General features: G+C 44.7%; 1 protein-coding gene across 5 annotated transcripts in view; it reads left to right on the top strand.

Moving 5' to 3' along the window:
• Positions 1-15,831, top strand: part of WIPF1 (WAS/WASL interacting protein family member 1) — a 60,067-nt gene that overhangs the window by 25,507 nt on the left and 18,729 nt on the right. Inside the window, exon 1 of one of the 5 annotated variants that reach the window (XM_083410516.1) lies at positions 14,273-14,392. The exons of the other annotated variants lie outside the window; for them this stretch is intronic. The gene's annotated coding sequence lies outside the window, so the exon portion shown is untranslated. Of the gene's footprint in view, positions 1-14,272; positions 14,393-15,831 lie in introns of those variants that run through there. 5 annotated transcript variants of the gene reach the window in all.

Here is a 15,831-nt window from a genome sequence, read left to right as displayed (position 1 = left end):
TCAGCCAATAAAGCGAGATGAGCGCCGCAACCCCAGAGTCGGTCACAACTGGACCTAATGGTCAGGGGTCCCTTTACCCTTTACCTTTACCATGTAACCAGTGTTAGAAACTCCCATATGTAAGCCAGGCATCATATGGCTCCTTAAACCAGGGTTACAGTCCCCAAAACAGAATGCCTAGTTGCCATTTTTGGGCTAGGCGGCTCAAAAGTCGTATTTTTCAATACCACTTTTGGGTTCCTGAAATTCATTCTGATTGTGCAGATAGAATCTCATGGATAGAATTCTACAGGATGTGTTGCCACTGTGTGAAAACGATCAAGACCCAATGATCTCCAGGCATGGCACCTCCAGATGGCAGAGACGTCAGGCGTCATCCCTTGCCACCTGAGCACCTTCGCTTGGTCGCAAGAGGCCGAAAGCCAGGTACAAAAATGCGACTGGCACCTGGTGAATTTCAAGTGCTGCACGTAACAGCAGAGGGCTTTCTGGATGCAACTGGAAGATCCTTCTGGGAAAACAGGGACACTGAGCTAGATCGACCTTTCATCTGATCAGCTGGGTTTCTTGTGTTATTTCTTGTGCTATAGATGCACGAGAAAAGCAGTTTGAAAAGTGGGCAGTGTGCGTTTTCTTTAAAGCTGTTTCCCTGACTTCGGATTGTGTGGCAGTTCAACCGAGGTTTTTTATATATATAAAATTTATCCGGTTATTTAAGCTACCACGCTGTTTTGTTTCAATAGGCTCCTGTCCCGGAGCTTAGGTGGAATTGTAATTAAAGCGAATTGGGGTTAATAAAGTGCTCCCATTAGTTGCACCTTTCTGAAAGCCCTTGGTGTTCTGTTTTTCCTGCATAGCCCTGCATGCCACCAGAGCTCATTCGACCCACTAGTATGTTTTCCTGTTGGCGCCTGTGGGTGCCCTGCACAGCTGCCCTTGCCCTAATACCCACCTTTCCGCATCTGTCTGAATTCAAGTCTTGTCCCTGGGAGTGGCTGGTGGGTGTTTTGTGTTCAGAGGGAGTAGTTGTGTGTGTGTGTGTGTGTGTGTGTGTGTGTGTGTGTTTTGGTCATGCTTTTCTGCCCTTTCGGTTTGCAACAAAAAATAATTAATAGGAATGTTATTATGAAGCTAATTGAGCGTTAAATAAAGTGCATAACTTTAGTTATAGAAGTGTAAAATGTAAAGTAACAGTTTAAGTGGTTCTGGCAGTGGGCTCCATGCCTTGGCAGATGTCCAACATCTGCCAGACTTTGCTGCTTAGAGATGTTAAAATCTGTGTATTACAGTGGTACCTCGGGTTAAGTACTTAATTCATTCCGGAGGTCCGTTCTTAACCTGAAACTGTTCTTAACCTGAAGCACCACTTTAGCTAATGGGGCCTCCTGTTGGTGCCGCGCCACCGGAGCCCGATTTCTGTTCTCATCCTGAAGCAAAGTTCTTAACCTGAGGTACTATTTCTGGGTTAACGGAGTCTGTAACCTGAAGCGTATGTAACCAGAGGTACCACTGTAGTTCTTTGGAGCTTCAGCACAGCTGAAGGGTTGGGTTTGTGGAATGCCTTTGCAAGAAGCTGCTGTGCAAGGAACATGAAACCTTCTATCTACCCCATTGAGTTGCTCCCCCAAAGCAGAGATCCGCTAAAGTGGTGCTTCAGGTTAAGAACAGTTTCAGGTTAAGAACGGACCTCCAGAATGAATTAAGTACTTAACCCGAGGTACCGCTGTACAGTTGCAGGTGTCTTGGCGTGATCAAAGTCTCTCGAACAAATTAGTGCGTGTGCTTTATTTCTCAGAAAAGGTAACTGCTGCCCAGATTTTTCAAAGATGCATTTGGGACCTGCCAGGCAGCCTTGGGCCAGATGTTTAAGTGAATTTGTTTAGTGTGCAAATTAAGTAAGTGTCTTGGCTCCCCCCCCCTTTTTTTTTTTTAGCCGATCCATTAGAAGCCTGCAGTTTTGTTAGGCTATGAAGTTCTGTGTTTGGCCCCTTCTAAAAGAAGCTTCTGTATGGGGTCAGACAATAGAAAAATATCATTAAATGCTTGGCCCATTTTCGGCTGCGTTTGTGCATATGCGTTGCCTGTTTGTTTTCTCCCCCAGGCTGATAGCCAGGGAAATTTTGTTTCCTTTGGTATATTTCCTAAGTAAATGTTTTGTAAGGTTTCTTTCACCTCCAAAGTTCCAAGTAGTTTGGAAATGTCAGTTGACTAATACTCTTTTGAGTGGGTATTCGTAACCCTAAACATGCTCAAAACAGAAATTGCTGATTGTTATCATCTGGTTTAGGATTACTGTCCAGACCTCCCCAAACCTTGTGTGTTCCAGATGTTTTGGACTAGAATGCCAATCTCAGTCCCAGCCAGGTGGAGGTTATATGGCAAGACATATGAAGGGCACCAAGTTGGAGGTGACTGATTCGGACGAAGTAGGATCTGAAACAGAATATTTAAATTATGCACAGATGTATGGGCAGGAGGCTCTGAGTTCTGGGATTCCAGTTTTATTCTGGCAAGGAAGATTCCCACTCCGCAATCTCTGCAAATGCAGTTTTCCGTTTATTAATGGCAGAAACTAAATAGAAAAGTAAGTAAGCTTAAAACAAATTCATTCTTGCCCGGTGCAGCCAAAATATTTATCCCTACTGGCAGCATTGCAGCATTGAAATAAAATTTAACAGGGAGCAGAAGAGGCCCTTTTATACTGCGCTTTGTGGTTTTCGCAGGTGCTTAAGCTAAACAGGAAGCAAGTTGAATTGCTTTCATTAAAACTTTTCTGCTTATTTTGCAAGGTATTAAACCGGTGTCTCCCCTCTACCCACCCAAAAAACCCTGCTGATTGATAAGACTCACCTTTTTTCTCTCCCTGAGCTGGAACTAGAATAAAGGCACATATGGTGAGAACAGGAGAACAATCTGAAATATTTCAGTGCTCAGCCAGAGATTGCGTATTTGTTCCACGAGATGAAATTCAAAAGCCACAGTATCTTTCTTTGGACCACCTAAAATCATAGCGGTCAACTTTCAGATTTCATAGAATCATAGAATCATAGAGTTGGAAGAGACCACAAGGGCCATCGAGTCCAACCCCCTGCCAAGCAGGAAACACCATCAGAGCACTCCTGACATATGGTTGTCAAGCCTCTGCTTAAAGACCTCCAAAGAAGGAGACTCCACAAGTAAGGGATTAGCAGCCTCGAAAATAAGGGATCAGCAGCCTCACCTGTCCTGGGGACAGTTTACGGGATATCTAACAATCCGGGATAGCAGTGGGAAGCAGCGGGAAACGGCGCTGGAATAAGGGAATTTCCCGCAAAAAAAGGGACGGTTGACAGCTATGCCTAAAATCTGGGGTGGGGTGGGGGGGTTGTACTAAGTAGTGTTTTAAGTCCTACAGAACTCATCTTCAGGTTGAATGTTAAGCAAAAGGGAGAGTTCTGGAGAACTCAAAAAGTTTGCTCACCAGGAAGGAGTGGTTTGACACTTCCTTCCACAGCCACAAACTCAGTGGAAACACCTCTTTCCAGTGCATGGTACCGCAGTTAGCGATAGGGGGTGGGGAATCCCATTGCGTCATGATGAGGGAGGGAGGAGTTGGGCCTCTGCTACCTGTGCGCTGTGGAAATCGGGAGAGAGAGCGTTCTCTTCGCCTAGGATTACTTTAAAAATATGTATCTTGTCTTACTATAATCAGCATGATTTGATGTAGTTAAAGCACCACAGTGGCACGTGTGACAGGCGTCATTCAAATTTTATTCAGAGTAATATAGCATAATTAAGGAATGTTGGGAAATGGTGGAATGAAATTATATGACTTTAGTAGAAATATGATAAGGATTTAAGTATAGATAAATTTTAAGATTTTGATGGGAAGATAAGGTTAAAATAAATTAAGACAACTAAACGATAGAAAGCAGTGAAAGACGGAAAGGATTTGCTGATTTAATTATTAACTGGAATACAAAAATGGGAGGTGGGAGGAGGTTGAGGAAATAAGTCAATGAAAGATAAAGATATGGAAAATGGATGTGTTTTTAAATGTTTTTGTTTTTTCTTGTTGTCTCGATGTATTGTTTTTTCCTTTTATTTTTGATGTATTGTTTCTTAATTTTTTACTGTCTTTTTTCTTTCTTTCTTACTTTTCTTTTTCTGTAACTATAAAACCTTTAATAAATATTATTTTTTTTTTAAAAAAAAGGCAAATTTGCTTCTGTTAAACCCCGATTGCTGAGAAAACGTGAAGAAGTATCTTTGGGAATTCAATGAGTTGGCATGTGCAGAGCACCTACACAAAAGTTGTTAGTTGGTTATGTATTCAGATTGGTGTGGTTTGTGGGTGGGGACGCTTGCTTGCTACTTGGTGACCTTTAAGGGCTGAAGTAGACATTATGTTAATCATGGGGTTAACAACCACATACAAGGATTTTATAAGTATAATGATATGTGCAAGGCAATGGAGAGGGGAGAAATTTTTCATCGGGGTCATAGCAAGGGCTTGTTTACCCCTTCCCTCCACTTCTGTAAGCCTGACAAAAATTATCCCCCTTGTGCAGCAGTTTGGACTTCCAAAACGTTCGGAAACCAAAGCGCGGCTTCCGATTGGCTGCAGGAAGCTCCTGCAGCCAGTCAGAAGCCCTGTTGGTCGTTCGGGTTCCAAAGAATGTTCACAAACTGGAACACTCTTGGGTTTCTGGCATTCAGAAGCGAAAACATTTGACTCACAAGTTGTTCGGGGTACAGTGGACCCTCCGGATATGAATTACCGTATTTTTCGCTCTATAAGACGCACTTTTCCCCTCCTAAAAAGTAAGGGGAAATGTGTGTGCGTCTTATGGAGCAAATGCAGGCTGCGCAGCTATCCCTGAAGCCAGGAGAACTGGCTCTCTTGGCTTCAGGGATAGTCGCACGAAGCCTCTTCAGGGCAATGGGAGGAACGCTCCCCCTGCCCTGAAGAGGCTTGGCATGGCTATCCCAGAAACCAGAACAGCAAGAGGGATTGCTGCTTTCGCTGCGCAGCAATCCCTCTTGCTGTTCTGACTTCACTTAGCTGGAGAGGCACTCCGTAGCTTTCCTTCTGCGCAGCGCCTCTTCATTGCTGAAGAGGCGCTACGCAGAGAGGGAAAGCTGCGCAGCGCCCCTTCAGCAAAGCGGGAGGAGAAACGGAGGGAGAGAATTTTTTTTTCTTGTTTCTTGTCCTCTAAAACTAGGTGCGTCTTATGGCCGGGTGCGTCTTATAGAGCGAAAAATACAGTGAATTCATTCCGGGGGTCCATCCGCAACCTGAAAAGCCCGTAGGCAGAAATCCTGCTTCTGTGCACGCGGCGCAATTGAGCGCTTCTGCGCATGTGTGTGGCACACAGAGTGCTTCTGCTCATGCATGCGCAGTGAAACCTGGAAGTATACACTTCCTGGTTTGCCACATTCGTAACCCAAAAGTTACGTATCCAGAGCGGTACATAACTAGAAGGTCCACTGTATTTGACTTTTTTAAAAAAATACCACACACAATGCAAATGGTTTTATTATTTTAAAAGTTAAGAACTTAACTTTAAAATATGTCTTTAAAAGGTATCTTTCATTGGCAGTCATTGCTAAACAATGGCCTTAGTTTTTGAATCCATATGGTGGGGGGCTGGGACTTACAGCGTTCTCCTTTTAAAAAGAGAGATGAAAGGTATGTTGCTTATTCCCTCACTTCCCCCCTGCCCCCTTATTTCCTAATTCCCGTGAAGATATGCTAAAGTCAAAACTCAGCTCCTCTCCTTCCCTTTGTCTGTATTGCGCACAAGCTTGAATGCTGACATTTGCATGATCTCCCTCCAACCAATAGACTGCAACAGCTGAAAGGTTAGCTGAGGATACAGCTTCACATTAAAAAAATCTCCCTTAACTGGTCAAAGCAGATTCATCATACAGGTGATTTCTCTCTCTCTCAAACACTTAAGGGGGGGCAAATCATGTAAATTTAGCCAAATTCCTGAAACTGTAATATTTATCCAAAGTGTAGTTGCCATACCATGTTGTTAAATGTTCTGGTGGTGAATGTAACACATGGGACAAATTATGCAGAGGGCGGCTTTCTTCCTGAAGGCTCTAGTCTACGCCGTGTGGAAAACTCATATGGCTCTCTGTATACTTTTTTCCAGCCAAATGTCTGTATTTCAGGGTCAGCCCAGGCACCACTTTTGATGATGCTAGGAGGGCACGAAATCACAAGAGAGGGAGGGAGCACTTAACCTTTGCTCCCGTCAGCTGTTTTTCTACAGCAAAACACTTCTCCCTAACACTTCCTATCCAAATGGGATTCCAGACAAGTTTTTTTAGTTTGCAGAACCATGGAATATGAAACCTTCCAAACTGAAGCACCTTAGAGGAAGGTCCTGATGAAATCAGTGGGGGGGTTGAGTCAGATTCCTTAGGATCGGGTGGTCATTAATGACTGTACAATCTATTCAGGAGCTTTAAGCACCTCCCTCTCTCATCTGGCTGCCTCCCCATTGCATTTTGGAGAGGAGGAGAAGGCGCTGTGCCCAGGATTTCAGTACCATACTTTAAACATGCCACGCTGGGCAAAGGCTCTGAAACTGCCATTTCTGTTTGCACTCTTTTTACGTGGATTTCTTGAAAACAAGTCATGCCAGATGAATCATATTTCTTTTTTGATAAATATTACAAGCTTGGTGGATCAGGGGAATGCTGTGGATGTAATATATCTTGATTTCCATAAGGTTTTTTGACAAAGTCCCCAATGATATTCTTTTGGAGAAGCTGGTAAAATGTGTACTGGATGAGGTAACTGTTAGGTGGATTTGCAGCTAGTTGACTGGCTGAACCCAAAGAGTGCTCACTAATGGTTCCTTGTCATCCTGGGAAAAGGGACAAGTGGGAGGCCGCAGGATTCTGCCTTGGGCCCACTGGTATTCAATATCTTTATAAACAACTTGTATGAAGGTATTGTAGGGAAGCTAGCCAAATTTGCAGATCACGCCAATCTGGGAAGGGGAGCCATTGCTACAGAATACAGAATAGGGACTCAAGTTGACCTTAACAGGTTGGAGAACTGTGCCCAAACAAACAAAATGAATTTCAGTAGGGACAAATGTAAGGTTCTTCACTTAGCCAGCAAGAACCAGCTGCACAAATATAAGGTGGGGAACATCTGGATTGCCAGTAGTACATGTGGAAAGGATCTAGGAGTCTTAACAAGCTTAACATGTAAGAATGGTGCAGCATCAAAAAAAGCAAATGCCATTCTAGGCTGCATCAATAGAAGTATAGTGTCTGGGTCAAGGGAAGTACCGGTAATAGTCCCACTGTATTCTGCCTTGGTCAGGCCATACTTGGAGTACTGTGTCCGGTTCTGGACACCGCAATTTAAAGATATTGACAAGCTGACATGTGTGCAGAGGAGGGCAACCAAGATGACCAAGGATCTGGAAACCAAACCTTATGAGGAACAGTTGAGGGAATTGGGTATATTTAGCCTAGTAGAGAGAAGACTGAGAGGAGATTTAGTTACAGGTAGGTAGCCGTGTTGGTCTGCCGTAGTCGAAACAAACAAAAAATAGTCGAAACAAACAAAAAAACCCTTCCAGTAGCACCTTAGAGACCAACTAAGTTTGTTATTGGTATGAGCTTTCGTGTGCATGCACAATTCTTCAGATACCAGCACTGCATGCACACAAAAGCTCATTCCAATAACAAATTTAGTTGGCCTCTAAGGTGTTACTGAGAGGAGATGTGATAGCCATTTTAAAATATTGAAAGGGCTGTCACATGGAAGATGGAACAAGGTTGTTTTCTCTTGCTCCGGAGGGTAGGCCCCAAACCAATGGGTCCATGTTACAAGAAAGAAGATTGCGACTGAACATCAGGAAGAACTTTCTGACAGTAAGAGCTGTTAGACAGCGGAACGGTCTCCCTTGGGAGGCTGTGGGCTCTCCTTCCTTGGAGGTTTTTAAGCAGAGGTTGGATGGCTGTCTGTCATTTATGATCTTCTTGAAATTTCTGCAAATTGAAATTTCTGGGGTTGGACTAGATGATCCCTGGGATCTCTACAGTTCTCTGATTTTACAGTGCATTTGATTTGTCGTAGGTCAACAAATAATTGCCCTCTTGTGCTTTCACAGAGGTGGGAAGACTGCAGAAAATCTGACTCTCTCTGTGTGTGCACATGCAAAGATCAGAACAGCAGCAGTCACAGATCTAGATCATGGGTAGGCAAACTAAGGCCCGGGGGCCGGATCCGGCCCAATCGCCTTCTAAATCCGGCCCGCGGACGGTCCGGGAATCAGCATGTTTTTATATGAGTAGAATGTGACCTTTTATTTAAAATGCATCTCTGGGTTATTTGGGGGGCATAGGAATTCATTCCCCCCCCCCAAACAAATATAGTCTGGCCCCCCACAAGGTCTGAGGGACAGTGGACCGGCCCCCTGCTGAAAAGGTTTGCTGACCCCTGGTCTAGATCCTTTGTAGCACGACTCACCCTTTTTAACGTACCTCTTTTTGACATATGCAGTGCTGGGGATTTGTTGCAGTTCCTTTTGCCATGCAGCCACTTCTGTATCTGAAGCCCAGCTATAGCAATTTCTTTTCTCAACAACCGCCATTGCAAGGTTTGTGAGTTAGTTGCTGCCTCAATGTGCTGGCAGGCATAACAAATAAGGTTGTCACAGTTTCAGCCCTGTCCAATGAGGCACCCTGAAAGAGGAGTCCTTGTGATAGAACTCCCACCTCCCCATGGCTGGCATAGGAGTTGCTAGGTGCAGCGTCGGGCAGCTACAGAGAGCCCTGTCCTGTCTCCTGTCAATTGCCTTAGGTGTGCAGAAAAAAGCCTCCTTTTTCCTGGGTATATGTGCAGAAGAGTCTGCTATGTGGTGGAGGGTGAGCAGCTGAAAGGGCAGGTCCAAAGCTCTGCCCTCCATGCACAAAGATGTGCACCAAATCCTACTGAGATACAGGTAGAACAACTTGCACCTGCAGATGTCATGCAGATTTGTGGAGATGGCTTGTGCAGTCACAGGCCTCCTGTTGAATGTACAGTGGTACCTCTGGTTATGTACTTAATTCGTTCCGGAGGTCCGTTCTTAACCTGAAACTGTTCTTAACCTGAAGCACCACTTTAGCTAATGGGGCCTCCTGCTGCCGCCACGCCGCCGGAGCACGATTTCTGTTCTCATCCTGAAGCAAAGTTCTTAACCCAAGGTACTATTTCTGGGTTAGCGGAGTTTGTAACCTGAAATGTCTGTAACCTGAAGCGTATGTAGCCCGAGATACCACTGTAATTGGGAGTAACCAAGTGGGTGGCGCTTTGGGTTAAACCACAGAGCCTAGGACTTGCCGATCAGAAGGTCGGCAGTTCGAATCCCCGCGACGGGGTGAGCTCCTGTTGTTCGGTCCCTGCTCCTGCCAACCTAGCACTTCCAAAGCATGTCAGAGTGCAAGTAGATAAATAGGTACCGCTCCAGCGGGAAGGTAAACGGCGTTTCCGTGCGCTGCTCTGGTTCGCCACATGACCCAGAAGCTGTACGCCGGCTCCCTCGGCCAATAAAGCGAGATGAGTGCCGCAACCCCAGAGTCGGCCACGACTGGACCTAATGGTCAGGGGTCCCTTTACCTTTTAAGTAACTTGGGGCCCTCCTGAGGTTGTTTGCCTTCAGTTCCAGACGGTACAATCCAGCACAGCCGATGGTCAGGGATGGTTAGAGTTGTCATCTAGCAACATCTGAAGGGTGATACACAGGTTCCCCACTTCTGATGTAGCCCCTTCACAGTGAAGCCGTGACACATCAGTCTTCCAAGGCAGAGGGGAACTGTGTCGCCATGTATGCAACCTCTGCCTGCTACAAGCAGTTTCTCACCATGCCATGCTAGATAGGGGCCAGCATGTGGGGGGGGGGGAACCCTGGCATTGCTGAAGACCATTGAAATCAGCTGTATGTTTGCAGAAAGCCATTGTTAACAACACCTGTAAGCTTATGCCGTTGAACACCGCAGCGCAGAATTATTTAGAGACTGATTTAGACTTCCTGGGAGTATTGCTGCCATTTTATTTGGGAATGTTGACAGGAAAACCAGTGCTTGTGCAGTGTGCGAAGGCCACAATTGGGGGGGGGGGAGGACCATCTCCACTCCGATCATTCAGCCCGGACACTGAGGTCCAGCTCCAAGGGCCTTCCGGCGGTTCCTTCACTGCAAGAAGTGAAGCTACAGGGAACCAGTCTTCTCGGTAGTGTCGTCCACCCTGTGGAACACCCTCCCATCAGATGTCAAGGAAATAAACAACTATCTGACTTTTAGACGGCATCTGAAGACAGCCCTGTTTAGGGAAGTTTTTAATGTTTGATGTTTTATCATGTTTTTAATATTCTGTGGTGAGCCGCCCAGATGGGCAGGGTATAAATAAATTATTATTATTATTATTATTATTATTATTATTATTATTATTACCCAGCCCTAGTTCAGGCTCAATAGAAAGAGAGAACAGGTAAGGAAATGATATTTGGTGTCATACTGTCTTTTAATTTGTTTGGAAGCCACCCATAGTGGCTGCGGTAACCCAGTCAGATTAACTAGGTGACTAATTAATTAATTAATTAATTAATGGTGTTGAATACTGGGGCCTGGGGCCATTGTTGTTCCCTTATATTTACAGAGGTATAGTTGCAGTGCACATGACGGAGTTACTTCTATTTCAGCCAATGTCCTCAATATGAGTTCTCCATTGGAATGTATCTGGGGAGATGGTTGGACTGTTTTGGTTCACCTGTTTAAGCAGCAAGAGCCCGTCTTGCAGAAGAGCAAAGTGTACTCCTGACGGCAATAAAGAGCAGGATCTACATTTAAGGCTATCGCCCTACCATCATATCTGCTGGAGCTTTTAATTGTGCATGCAAATGGGTAGTTACATTGTTTACCAGCGCTCGGCATGTGCCGCCTCGTCCTTTAACAGCCCGAGAAATGCCAATTTTTCACTGCGTTAAACTTCAGTAGACTCGTCGAGCTCACCGTTTGCACAGGCATGCGAGAGCTTGGAAAGGGGCCTCGCGGGCCAAAGATGGGGACCAAATGGCCCTCCAGGTGTGTGGCTGGACTACAACTCCCATCCTCCTTTGCCATTGGCCATGCTGGCTGGAGCTGATGGGAGTTGTTCACAGTGCAATGGCAAATCCAAGCCAGCCAATTGTGCTTGTGGAGGGTGTTGTGAGAATCATGGCCAAGGGTAGCAAGGAATTTGCATTCTAGGAAAGCAAACTGTTGTGTTAGGAAAGTTCGCCTACAGAAACTTGTTGTTGTTGTTTAGTCGTGTCCGACTCTTCGTGACCCCATGGACCAGAGCACGCCAGGCACTCCTGTCTTCCACTGCCTCCCGCAGTTTGGTCAAACTCATGTTCGTAGCTTTGAGAACACTGTCTAACCATCTCGTCCTCTGTCGTCCCCTTTTCCTTGTGCCCTCAGTCTTTCCCAACATCAGGGTCTTTTCCAGGGAGTCTTCTCTTCTCATGAAGTAGCCAAAGTATTGGAGCCTCAGCTTCAGGATCTGTCCTTCCAGTGAGCACTCAGGGCTGATTTCCTTCAGAATGGATAGGTTTGATCTTCTTGCAGTCCATGGGACTCTCAAGAGTCTCCTCCAGCACCATAATTCAAAAGCATCAATTCTTCGGCGATCAGCCTTCTTTATGGTCCAGCTCTCACTTCCATACATCACTACTGGGAAAACCATAGCTTTAACTATACGGACCTTTGTTGGCAAGGTGATGTCTCTGCTTTTTAAGATGCTGTCTAGGTTTGTCATTGCTTTTCTCCTAAGTAGCAGGCGTCGTTTAATTTCGTGACTTCTGTCACCATCTGCAGTGATCATGGAGCCCAAAAAAGTAAAACAGATGTAAAGCTAGGAGCTAAATAGCACCTTAAACCTAGGTTATAGGCACAAAAATGAAATGTCTAGGTGCGCTTTTTTGTGACAAGAATACAAAGCTGAAAATGAATGAACCGCAGCTAAAATTCATGTTCATTTTTCACATGGTCTAGTCTTTCCCCTGCCCACCCCCCTAATGTACTTAAGAGGGTCTTTCCTCCAGTCTTCAATAACCTACTATATTCTGTATAAAGTCGTTCCAAATATCATTGTGTTCATGGCAACATATGAAGGGACGCGGGTGGCGCTTTGGGTTAAACCACAGTGCCTCGGACTTGCCGATCAGAAGGTCGGCGGTTCAAATCCCCGCGATGGGGTGAGCTCTTGTTGCTCGGTCCCTGCTCCTGCCAACCTAGCAGATCGAAAGCACGTCAAAGTGCAAGTAGATAAATAGGTACCGCTCCGGCGGGAAGGTAAACGGCGTTTCCGTGCGCTGCTCTGGTTCGCCAGAAGCGGCTTGGTCATGCCGGCCACATGACCCGGAAGCTGTACGCCGGCTCCCTTGGCCAATAAAGCGAGATGAGCACTGCAACCCCAGAGTCAGTCACGACTGGACCTAATGGTCAGGGGTCCCTTTACCTTTACCTTTATGAATGGATAGCTTCTTTCTTCATTACTTCACTTGAGTTGATGAATCTGTTCAACACTTGACACTCCCTTCCACTTCCATCTCTCTGTGTATGTACATGCATATACACAGAGCAACTTAACTAGACTTTAGGTTGCTTTTTTTTTAGTGTCAGGGAGCAGAAACAGTGGGCAGCAAAATGCCCACTCTTAAACTTTTGACTTAATTTCTCTCCCCCCCCCCCCCGCTAAGTTCTATCAGCCTTATGGGGTTTTTTTGTTTTTGTTAATCCTACGCTGCCATTTAGTCTTCCTCTTTTTCTCTGCTTGGAGATTAATCGTGCAGGAAATGAGTAAAACCTCCGAGAGCTGCCTGCTACTGCGGTCCATCTACATTTTAAGTGTCTCTAGAATGGCTGCTTTAAAATGGCTGATTAGGTACATGCTGTCGACTTAAGTCTACAGAGGCCGCCACGTGAAAGACCGACTGATATATAACGCAAGGGGATTTACGAGCATGTTAATAATTTAGGAGTTGAGGTATCTGAAAAGTTTTTAAATTATTAAGTATGAGGGAAGCATAAAAGAAAGCAGGCCTCCCCATTTATTAATTAATCAGACTTTTCCTTCAAGGGAAGTATAATAATTAATGGTCAAGGATGATGGGGATTGTTGACCGGCAACATTTGAGGGTCACAGATTCCCTGCCTCACCTCTACGCTCTCTAATCAGCAAAAATAGTTTTTAACATCATAGACCCTTGTAACATTCATAAAATCATAGAATTGTAGAGTTGGAAGGGACCCTGAGTGTCATCTAGTCTAACCCCCTGCAATGCAGGAATATGCAGCTGTCCCATATGGGAATCCTCCAATTTTTAAAAAATCAGAGCATTCTACTGATTTTGGTGAGACTTGAGCCTGCCTAACTGTCATAATCATAATACCTATTTTTATCCCGTTCATGAAAGCTCATCTCTGAAAACCTAGAGATGAGGCAATGCATCCTCAGCTTTAAAATACTTCCCCCCCACCTCCCGAAATGTATCCTTAAACAATATACCTGAAGGAGTGTCTCCACCCCCATTGTTCAGCCCGGACACTGAGGTCTAGCTCCAACGGCCTTCTGGTGGTTCCCTCACTGAGAGATGTGAGGTTGCAGGGAACCAGGCGGAGGGCCTTCTCAGTAGTGGCACCCGCCCTGTGGAACACCCTCCCATCAGATGTTAAGGAAATAAACAACTATCTGACTTTTAGAAGACATCTGAAGGAGCCCTGTTTAGGGAAGTTTTAATGTTTGATATTTTATTGTGTTTTTAATATCCTGTTGGAAGATGCCCAGAGTGGCTGGAGAGGCCCAGCCAGATGGGCGGGGTATAACTAATAAATTGTTGTTGTTGTTGTTGTTGTTGTTGTTGTTGTTGTTGTTGTTATTGGTGCTGGTGGGTAATCTTCATTCCGTATCAAGTTGTTCAGTCTTGCTAAAAATTCACACAAAAATCCTAACCCTGATTTGCTTCTGGCAATTAAATAAGAAGCCTCTTATCATTCTGACTGAAATGGTTAAGCCTGAGAAAAGAACTATTATAGCTAAGGTTTTTTAAAATTCATTTTAAAGGCAAGAAATGGTTGGCTGTATGACACAGAACTCCACAGGCCACTGCAGCTGTGGAAAAAGAAGAAGCTGTTCAACAGGATGGTTGTGGTTTGCTGTGAGAACTTAATTTTCCTGTTGACCATTTTTGAACAGGAAGTTGAACAAATTTTAGTTTAACGTGCTACAGATTCTGATCTTTAGGTGTAAAATGCTCACAGGGAGAATAGTGTCTGTTTTGCTGCAGTGATGAGCGTTGCAACGTGCACAACTCTGGAGTAGTTCGGAAATTCGGCCGATGGTTACGTGACCTAAGTATATATTTTTAGATTATTATTGTCATTGACCTTTTGAAGCTGTAGTTAGAAAAAGTGTTTTTTAAATCCTGAAAGCAGATTCCCCCCTCCCCTTCTTCTATTGTTGTAGTAGTCAATCTTTAAAGTGTTTCTGTAATTGTTTTCTTTCTTCATCGGGTGAGAGAGTGAGGGAGAATGGATGGCAAAGCTATTGGGACAGATACTATGAAATTATATGAGCTGGAAGTGACCGCAGGTAATGTTGTGTCCTCTCCCCCTCTCAAAAAAATTAAACCTTCTCAAGCATTTACTTCCAGAGAAGTAAATCTTGGGATGTTAAAATTCCTCTGGACACAGAGTGGGGGTGGAGCACTATAGGAAACACAAAATCTTTAGTTGGAGCAGGGAAGAAGTGATTCAGTTGTTTCCAGTACCACCCTTCCAAAATAATTGAGTGCAAAAACACATTGGTACAGTATTTTAGGCCCCCCCCCATTGAATTTCTCCTCTCCTGCCGCACCCCAAAGTAATGAGCGATCACGGTTGCTGTTACCTAGAGCATGTTTTATTTACAGTGGTACCTCGGGTTAAGTACTTAATTCGTTCCGGAGGTCCGTTCTTAACCTGAAACCGTTCTTAGCCTGAAGCACCACTTTAGCTAATGGGACCTCCCGCTGCCGCCGCACCGCCGGAGCACGATTTCTGTTCTCATCCTGAAGCAAAGTTCTTAACCTGAGGTACTGTTTCTGGGTTAGCGGAGTCTGTAACATGAAGCATATGTAACCTGAAGCGTATGTAACCCGAGGTACCACTGCTTTCTGCTTCTGAGGTTGCAATACTAAAGCATGTATATTTTGAATAAAAGAGGTGACTTTCTCCACAGATGCTCTTTCCTCACTTTCTGCCACTCTTCCGGCAGGCTAAGTACCAATACCCCCCTCCCCTTTTTAGCCCCCTTTATTTTATTCATTAATTTAGTCATTTTCTATCTCACCCTTCTTCTAAGGAACTCAGGGTGGTATACACAGTGATCTTTTCTATAAATTTTAGTTTCCTGACAACCCTGTCAGGTGCATACATTTGGCAGAGAGATAGAATTGTAATGTTGCAAGGGACCCCTGAGGGTCATCTATTCCAACCCCCTGAAATGCAGGATTATTTTGTCCAATGTGAAGCTCAAACCCACGACCCTGAGATGAAGAATCTCCATTCTTTATTTAAGTTCTTCTGCCCTGTTCCTTATAGCCCTACTTGCTTGATTTGACAAAATATCAGCTCTTCAGTCATTCTCCTGAGGTCCAAGGCTATAATAGCATCATGATTTTAATTATTCTGAAGGGCCTTTTCTCTTTAAAAAGCTGTGTACCACCCTCTTGGGTGGTATGTCTGTTGCTTAAAACTTTGAGGTTACTGTATTTCAGTTGTTGCGGTTCAGATTTGTCATTATCTATACATTTA

Source organism: Podarcis tiliguerta (genome assembly GCF_965153285.1).
Source record: "Podarcis tiliguerta genome assembly, chromosome: 1".
Taxonomy (NCBI): Eukaryota; Metazoa; Chordata; class Lepidosauria; order Squamata; family Lacertidae; genus Podarcis; species Podarcis tiliguerta.
This window is presented reverse-complemented; position numbering and strand designations above follow the sequence as displayed.